This window comes from Heterocephalus glaber, unplaced genomic scaffold (genome assembly GCF_053883595.1).
Source record: "Heterocephalus glaber isolate CG9 unplaced genomic scaffold, H.glaber_assembly_v1.0 deba00001442, whole genome shotgun sequence".
In the NCBI taxonomy this organism is placed as follows: domain Eukaryota; kingdom Metazoa; phylum Chordata; class Mammalia; order Rodentia; family Bathyergidae; genus Heterocephalus; species Heterocephalus glaber.
The window spans coordinates 6,683,575-6,693,387 of record NW_028258296.1 but is presented as its reverse complement, the minus strand read 5'-3'; the positions used below and the strand labels follow the sequence as shown (position 1 = coordinate 6,693,387).

Sequence of the window (9,813 nt, the reverse complement as noted above, 5' to 3'; positions counted from 1 at the left end):
AAAGTTCAGAAAGAGTACTTGAGATGCAAAATTATGGAAAATTTCCTGGAGATTGTAGGAAATTTTGTTTAACAGATTGCAGAGTACCAAGAAATAAGAGGAGGTAAGAAAACAGAAGCCATGAGTGCCATAACTTTTTTAAAGAACTTTGGTTGAGAAGTAACTTTAATAGTGTAGTGTCTAGAGAGGGAGACCCTAGGGAAGAGATGGTACTTTTTGTGTGGTGCTGCTGTATCAGCAGCAGTTGCCAGCATTAACTGGGCAATTATGAGGGATGAAAGGACCGAGGGTGTAGTGACTTAGTAGTAGAATACTTGCCCTGCATGAATGAAGGCACAAATTGGATACTGCTGGGATGCATGTATTAAAATTTGCTATGATAATAGATCAAGTGTGATCATTTTTTACAATTTAGTCAGTTTCTGCTTTGATATTTGATGCTGTCATTCAGTGTGTGTACATTTAGAATTCTAGTATCTCAAGGTCAGTGTTAGTATTATTTAGTCATCTTTGTTCCAAACAATGATTTTGTCATTAAGTCAGTTTGGTTTGATATTAATAGAATCAGTAACATTCTGTTGGTGTTTGGCATAAAATTATCCAATATTTTATTTCCAAATTTGATCTATCTTTTCAAACTCAGTGTATGTCTGGAAGAGTAGTACATGTTTCTGTTAAATAGCATAAACTAGGGCCAGGGATTTAGCTCAGTGGTTTCACTGCCTGCTGCACAAGCGCAAGGACCAGAGTTCGATCCCCGGTACCAAAAGAAAAAAAAAATCATAGAACTAGCTGGCTTTTAATATCTTGATACAATCTGAGACCTTTAATGTGTAATTTGGTTATAATTGTATTTGTAATCATTACTGATATTTTGACCTGTAGTCAAAGCTTACTTGAGGTTTCTTTTTATCATCCTCATGCCTTCTTTCCCCCTTTCCTTTCATTCTATTGAATTATTCAACTTGCAGCAAACGTTTTTGTCTTCTCTTCCTGTATTGATCAGATGTATGTGAAATTCATGTTTATGAATACTTGATTTAATGACATTTACTTTTAGTCCATATTTCTGGCCTAGTCAGGAAAAATGACAAAAATCTTAGTACATTTAAATTCCTCTCCTTATCTTATATGTGGATGTCCAATATTTTAGTTCCAACTTGATTTTATACCCCAAATTAGTCATGATCATTATTATTGCTTTATATAATCAATGCTTACTTAGATTTGCCAATAGCAATTACTAGGCTTATCATTATTTGTTACATCACATTCTTTTCTTCTGGATTTAATTTTCTCTATGATATGGACTTCAGTGACTATTTCAAACAGGATCTATGTGTGGAAGACTCTTTTAGGCTATGTCTAATGTGATTGTTTATTCACTTTTATTCAATTTATTTGAAGAAACAATTTTAGATTGTTAAGTTTACAGTAGATTTTTTTTGGGGGGGATGAATAGGGGTCAAACCCAGAGCCTTCTCACATAATGAGCCATTTTTAAATTTTGAGACCGAGGCTTGCTATGTCTGTAAGTTGCCCACACTGAGCTCAAACTTGCAATCATCCTGCCTCAGCCTTCCAGAGTTCTGGGATGATAGACATCTGCCACCACACCTGTCTTCTGTAGCATCTTAAAGATGATATTCTAATACTTCTGAGTCTCTATGGCTATTGCTACTGGTGGTGTCCACTTAAATACCATTTTTATAAGCAACAAGTCTTCTATTTCGAGTTGATTTTATGTTTTACATGTAATTGTAAAAATTAAGGAATTTAATGTGCATAGAGCAGATAGAACGATGTGTTTCATGGAAGTAAAAAATAAATCTTAAACACTGTAGTTGGTGCTTCTTTAGAAAGGAATGTTTTGTCTCTTACAGGTTTATCTCAACTTCTTGAGTTGCTAATTCTTTTGTTTATATTTTGTGCTAAGTTCTCTCTTAAATTGTTTCCTACTTGGTAATGACTGATCTATATTTTTCTCCCCTCTTCTGTGCAGATTTTTGTTTGCCTGGTTGTCTATATTTTCCTTCTTTGTGATCATCCCATGACGCCTAGGTTGTGAAACTTTCCATGATGTGAAACTTGGCTTTTGGCTGGAACCCTTGGACTTTTACTAGTGTTGAACCAAATTTTATGTCCAAGCTGGAAATTTCTTACACACATAAGCAGTGTCAGTGTGGACCTGCAAACCATGCAAGCTCTGGCAAGATTGAAGCTTTCCTCTTCTTCATTGTAGGACAAGAAGAAGGTGTTCCGGGTGATCACCTCAGTACAAGCATTTCTATTTGCCTTACTCAGATCTAAAGCCTCAGCTCCTGTTGTCTGCTATTTGTTAAAACCACACACTCTTGTCTGGAGGGATTATGTCTGTCTAAACACCTCTCTATGTTTCACAGCATCAACCAATAGCCTTCTTTTCTGTCTTCTGGTGATTTTCATCCTTTCCATTTGAAGTGATGTATCTTAAAGTTGGTATTTCTATACACGTAAGTAGGAGACTTTTCCACTATAATTCAGTCTGCCACAATGTTGGAAAGTTATCTTTCTAAAATTTTGACATATAGTAAGTGTTCTATTAACATTATTTTTGGTTTCATTGCTGAAAAGCTCTTAGATGTACATATATATAGAGAGAGAGAGAGGGAGAGGGAGAGAGAGGGAGCGAGGGAGAGAGATCAGGCTGTGTGTGCTTGCACACACCTGTAATCCTACTATTTGGGAGGCTGAGGCAGGAAGACAGAGAGTTTAAGGCCTGCCTGGGCTGTAGAATTAGTTTAGCCTGGACTACATAGATGAACTGCATGGTAATAGCCTGTCTCAAAAACCAGCCAGAAAAGGGGGGGGGGGGAGAGAGAGCTGTAAATATTTAATAAGAATTTCATATATTTTTAACTTATTAAAGACTTTATAACAACAACCCTGTTTGATAGGCATTATGCTGTTTTTATAGTTAAGAAAAACTAAAGAGGTGATTAAATTAAATACCCAGAGGCCATAAATACAATCAAAATGATTATCCAAAACATTAATTCCAAATACAGAATTATTTCCTTTAAAGACTGTGTCTAAAGGCTTTTGAACCCAGTTCCAGAGAGTGTGCAGGTGCCATGTCCGACTGCGAAGGTGGCAAGAAGCAGCCCTTGAAACAGCCCAATAAACAGGCCAAGGAGATGGACGAGGAAGACAGAGCATTCATACAGAAGCAAAAAAAGGAGCAGAAGAAGCTCGAGGAGCTAAAAACGAAGGCCGAGGGAAGGGGTCCCCTGGCTCAGGTGGAATTAAGAAATCTGGCAAAAAATAAATTGTTCCTTGTGCCTAAGATGATGGTGACCTTTGATTCCATTCCTACTCAAATACCTGGATTCCCTGCCATAACATCTTTTGACACCTAGAACTAGAATGAAGTGTGTTCTTGGAGTCTGTTATACATTTAACAATAAAATTTTGAAAAAAAAAGAAAAAGATAAAAAATCATACAGTGGCTCATTGTCTCTCTAGTTTTCATTGACCCTTTCCTACCTCAGCTGCAAATTTAAAGTAAACCCAGCCTATAATTCTGAAAACAAAACAAAACAAAACAAAAACCTGTGTGTAAAAGTGAGACTTTCCAGTTGATCTATTCTACATATGGGAATTTGACATTTTACCCTCAGCGAAGATTAAAAAAAATCAAAACCATATCAAAGAAAAGCATGAATTTCTTTCAAAAGTCAGTGTGCAATGTCTGACCCACCTGTTCTAGTATCTAAAGGTGTAGCCAAAGGCCTTGGATCAAGGAGAATACCTGATATGCTGCTGCTTTCACAAGGACGACATGGGAGAAAAGAAAAAGTAATGTCTAGTTCCTTGGACTGTATGTAAGAAGGTAAGCGTAGTTTCTGTTATAATTGAATTGATTTTCAAAAAAGGAACCTAAACTGGGATTTAAACCATAATTGCTTTACATTATTTATCTTTGGAAATTTTAGTAAGAGAGTTTACATAACCAAATTGTTTTATATTGTTTCTTTTTGGAAATTTTATCTTATATTAATGAATATAGGGCTGGAAGCAAAATTAGAGGTAATTTGATTCCTCCTTCAAGAATAAAAAGCTGATCTTAGCACTTTTTCAAATGTTTTGATTGTCCTCAACATATTGAAATATAAAGTCATTAAATATAACAAAATATATCAAAGTGTTTATTTGTTGTTAAATCAGAGAGGTTAAAAGATCAGTTACCACTGAGATTCAGTTATTCTTTTCTTGCCTGGATCAAGTTACATCTATTTAAAAAAATGATTTGTTTGAAAACTTATTTTTTCTAATGTGACAATTACATGATGAAATTAATTGAGTTCGTCGTGTGAAGCCCTCATTAAAATATTTTAAAAAGTGAATCTGGCAAGAGCCAGGGATTTAGCTCAGTGGTCCCACCACCTGCCTTGCAAGCACAAGGTCCTGAGTTCAAACCCTGGTACCAAAAAAAAAAAGTGAATCTGGCATTCTTGATTTACATTAGATTTGGAATTAGAGATGTCACAAATATTGAAGTATTCGAATAATAACTCTCCTAAAATAAAAAAGAAATGAATAACAGAGAAAGAAGTTTCCCTACTAGCATAGCAGTTGGAATTATGGAATCTGGAATGAGATTTTTTAGCTTCAGTTTTGGGCCAATTATTTATCTTTTTTTGCTTCAGTTACATCTGCAGGATGAGGATCATAATATGATTTTGAGAATGAAACAGACAATATGTGAAGACTTCAGGAGAGTGTCTAATGCATGGTGAGGAGTGGACGAGTCAGCTCCTACTGCTTTTGTTGGTGGTGTTATTATTCATTATTGCTGAGGCAGCACCTCAGAGTCATCAATGGGTTCACCTGGAAAACATAATGTTGAGTGAAGTAAATCAGACAGCCAAGCTTAAAAACCATATAATATCTCTCATCTGAGGAAGGCAAAGTATGAACAAAGAGCATAATAAAGGATAGGTAGAAGGGGACAAGGGGGTGGATCTCTTGCACATGGAAAGGCACCCTGGAGACCAAGGTGAGGGAAGGGAAAGTGAACAGAATTAAGGTGCACCATGTACAGGAACCCAATAGCCTCAGTGAATGCCAACATTATATGTCAGGAAGGTGAGCTAGGAATAGCAATATCTAAAAGAAGGAAAGTGGGAAAAGGGGTTTTAGAGGTGGAGGGCATGAGGTGGTGAGGAAAGGGAAGGGGATAAGGAAAAGAAACAAGCTGATTATGTACACGTGCCCGATGAATGTCAGCTTCATGTCCTGCAAACATGAGCTAATAAAAAATAACCAGCAAAGCCCCTGTGACTCACCCACACACAAACATGGCTTATACCATTGATAAATTGGAGTTGAAAATGTATATTGAATTATTTAGGCAACTAAGAGTCTACTAATATAGAATTGAGTAACTTATACCAAGTGATGCTATTTATAGATGGAAATTTAGTTCTTGGTATTCTGGTATTTGGAAAAATGGTGCTTTGGCACGCTGAGTACTTGGAGCTAAAGGAGTTTGAAAGGCTTAGTAGCAGCCTCAGAAGCAGGGTGTTTCTTTAAACTTCTCATGCTCCCCCTTCTCCCCTGAAGGAAGTCATAGAAACTACCCTCCCCTCTTCCAAAGCAAATGCACAAATTGGAAAGATTGTCCTCTCCTTTCTCCATGGAAAACCTCCTTGTAGAGTTGTCTTGATTTACGCCCAAGAGAATGGAAAGCTGCACAGCGAAATCAAGAGGAATCTGTATGGGCCCTAATGCTCTCTGCCCCAGCCTACTATCTGGGGTCACACCATGTCCAGTGACATTCCTATAGAGCTGTCCTTTCTTCATCCAAACCATGCAAAAAGTTTTTCCTAGGGCTTTGGTCTTCATATCTGAATGTCTTTATGTCGCATAAAACTTGACCAAATTTCTTGTTGACCTGTCTCTTGTTATAGGTGTGTCAGCCGTGACCCGTGTGGTGGGTAAGAATATCACATCAATCCTCCCCTACAATCAAAACTAAAATTCTGATGTTGTGGTTCTGAATGATCTAAAGCCATTCCTGTTTTCTAGTACTAATGATGGTTAGCAACATCTTTTTTTCCCCATTAAGTTTATCGGTACATTTTAGGAGTAAAATACAGTGACATTCATCATTGGGATCTTGTACCATTACATGAGTATCTTGGTTCTTATTTTTTCCCCTTCCCCTGCCCTCCCTTCACCCCCTCCACCCTTTACTGTTTGCCAAGATTTTCTCCATTTTTTTCCTTTTCTCATATTTTTCTTTTCCCTTCTTTCCTTTCCCCTACCCCTCCCACTTCCCCTATTCCCTTAGACCTTTTCTTCTTGTTACACAATATCAATTATACATTTTAAAATTATAATATCAAAATTTAGAGGACATTACTACAGATTTTACAGAATTTAAAAGGATATAGAAAGCATATTGCAAAAATATTTTTTAAAATAAATTTGACAACTTCTAAGAAGCACCTTGGAAGACAAATTAATGAAACTAACTCTGGAGGAAATATAAAATTTGAATAGCACCTATTAAAGAAAGTATATTCCTAGTTTGAAAACCTACCTATATGACAACAGGCTCATATACATTTTAACTGATAAATTATATCAAACGTTTAAAGCAGAAGAAAGAAGGAACACCTCTCCCCTCATTTTAGGAAATCAACATTGTGCTAATACTAAATAATAATTAATATTATAGAATAATACTAAATAATAATAATATAAGAGAAAAGTATGAACATAAATAAAAATTTGTTTAACAAAACAAACTATTAGAAGTCAGATCTGGAAGGATGTAAAAAGTGGTTTTGTTATAGGGATGGCAGTGTTGGTTCAGCATTGGATGATCCACCTCGATAAGTCATTATTTTAAAAGAGGAAAGGAAAAAGCCATATGATCCCGTCACTAGTTGCAGAAAAAGTATTGGACTAAAGTCTGCAGCTGTTCATGGTAAAAGCTACAAGGAAACTAGAAGTAGAGCAGAACAGGCTGTGAGGGGTTAGCCCCACAATCGGCTTGTTTATAGAAGTGAGTCCGGCTGAAGCCTACGTGCTGAGGTCAGAGTAACTCACACCCAAATTCTGTTCCCATAGCTAAAACCTTCTTACTAGAAAGACAATGTTCTAATTACAATCATATGTTTTGTCTATTTTGTTCCTAATTCGAGAATGCTTTGTCTTGACCTTTATGAGCCTTGTTTACATTAATTTCCATAGAAACCACAGGGTGCTTTTACTTCAGTTGATTGCCAGTAAAAATCAGTGCCTGGAACTGGCCAGGGCCTTTGTCAGTTACACTGGCGGTGGTTGTCCTGGCCCCTGTTTTCTCTCTCTTAGTTCTTTCTGTTAGTGTATTTTTTTCTCAGGCCTGCATTGTACACTGGGCAGGTGGGGACTAGAGACTTACTACAGGAATTTCTGGCATGGGTTTATGAATTAAAAACTATTCTGACTATTACAAGTATTTGTAGTTGAAATTGTAGTTGCCTTGCTAGTAACATCTGTTTTACCTTCCATTTTGTAGCCCACCCAGCTAGTTCAAAGGATTTAGTCCAACCCATGAGCAGCAGTTTGGTTGGGGCTATTAGGAAAATCCTGTTTTCTGCTGTGGTCAATGGTTAAGGATGGGCCCAGTAGCAGGTAAGCTAATTTGATAGGGTTGGTAGCCCCCTAGGCCATTAGTAAAGCACACTTCTGTTTATGTCTGGGTGGTCATGGAAGCTTCACTTTGGCTACTATATCTGGTCTCTGGCCCCTTCTTTTCTGGGTTTGCTTCCAGGAACTGAGTAGCTTTGCTCCACCTTCTGCCATGATATTCCTGTCTTTGAGCCAGCTGACCATGGACTGATACCTCTGAAAACATGAGCCAAATTAACCTTACCTCTTTCAAGTTGGGAGTGTCGTGTTTGGTTCCAGGAGGTGGAAATCTGAGTAATACAGACTGTAATTCAGGCCTGACCTATCTTATAGGGGTTATTCTCTTCATCAATGAACATTAGCTAAGTTATTTTGTTTAGAAAGAAGCTGCAACATTATTGTGAAGAGTCAGAGAAAAAGAAGCTTTTTATCTCCTATTAAGCAGTTGCTTTCCTACCACGAGAAAATCAGCCTGAAGATGCAGGTCATGCACTGATGGTGGAAGAGCTGAGCTGGTCAAAGAGAAATGTAACTGCATTCTTTGAAGACATCTGATCATAAGTAAAGAACTGTCTTATGCTTTTGTCTCTAAGACACATTTCAGAATCTGACCATTGCTTTTCTCTCTAAAATACATTTAGGAAGCTGACCCACTTGTATATTTCTTACTGCTCCCTAGCCCAAGCCACCTCCATCTTTGCCTGGTTTATTTTGATGGCCTTCTACCTGGTGTTGCAGCTTGTGTCCTGTCTCCACTCAGTTCCCAGCCCAGAAGCACAGTGACTTGTGGAAGTGTGTGGCCCTCCCACTGCTCTGCTCAGGAGAGCCTGGTGGCCCTTTTTCCAGTTCAGAGTGGACTCTAAGGCTCCTATGGCACCATACAAAGCTCTGTGTGCTCTTGTCCTATCTGCCTTCACCCAGACTCTCCCTTACTCTGCTCAGCCAAAGCGGCTTCCTTTCTGCTCCTTCGCATCACAGACAAACTCCCACCCCGTCTTCTCAGTACGCTCCTCCTTGGTCTGGAATGCTCCTCCCCCAAATATTCTCATGGGTTACTTCCTCCTTGTGTCCTTGTCTCTATTCAAATGTCACTTTTTCAGTGAAGCTTATTATTATCATCATCATCATCATGAGAAGCAATTATTGACATAAGCAATTCTGCCCATCTCTGCACATATACACATAAATTCTACTTGACTCCTCCCTGGTTTAATTTTTCCTCTATAACCCTTGTTCATCATCTAATTAATATTTACTTTATTTACTAATTTTGTTTACTTTTATGTCTTCTCTTAATCAAATGGTCCAGGAATGTTTCTACTTGCTTTGCTGTTATATCTTCAATATTCCGTGACACACAGTCAACACTCAGTGAAAGTTGTTGAGTAACTCATAAATCATTGAACGGAATTAGTCCTGAAGTCTTGATCACTCTCTGAGTTTTTTTATTTACATAAACAAATGCCTTCATTTTATTACGTAAGCCAGGTTGAGGTGAACTATCTTTTCCTTGCAGCCACAAGCACTGAAGCAGAGAGAGTAAATATGTGATGGACAGAAAGGCTTGCTGGACAGTTTCAGTCTAGGAGTCACAGGAAAGAGGATTTTTAGGAAAACAATTTTGTTATGGATTGACTTGTGTCCCCCAAAAGATGTTGAAATACTACCTTCTAGCACCTTATTTGGAAATAGTGTCATTTCAGTTGTAATTAATGAAATAAAGTCATATTGGGCTAGATTCCCAATCCAATACGACTGGTATCTATATCAACAGAGGAGATTTAGGTACTGATATGAATATAGAAAAAATTCAGTTTGATTGTGAAGGTAAAAATCACAGTAATGTTTCAAGTCAAGGAACACCGAAGATTGCTACTAGAAGCTACAGGAAGGCCAAGGCACAGGTTTTCTCCCATAGTCACCAGAAGGAATCATCCAAGGGATCTCTTGGACTTCCAGCTTCCAGAAGTGTGAGTCAATCCATTTCTGTTGTTTAAGTCATTCCATTCATGGTACTCGCTTATAGCAACCCTGGGAAGCTAATAAAAATGACTAGGGATTTAAGAAGTGGGACCAGGAAGGGTGGAAAGTTAAGTAAGGGAGTAAAGTTCTACAAAAACCCACTTTGGTTCCTTCTCACGGAGAATTCTG

General features: G+C 37.7%; 1 pseudogene; it reads left to right on the top strand.

The window, feature by feature from the left end:
• The first annotated feature begins 3,113 nt into the window (after window positions 1-3,113).
• LOC147827584 (translation machinery-associated protein 7 pseudogene) lies at window positions 3,114-3,562 on the top strand (annotated as a pseudogene).
• The last annotated feature ends 6,251 nt before the right edge of the window (window positions 3,563-9,813 follow it).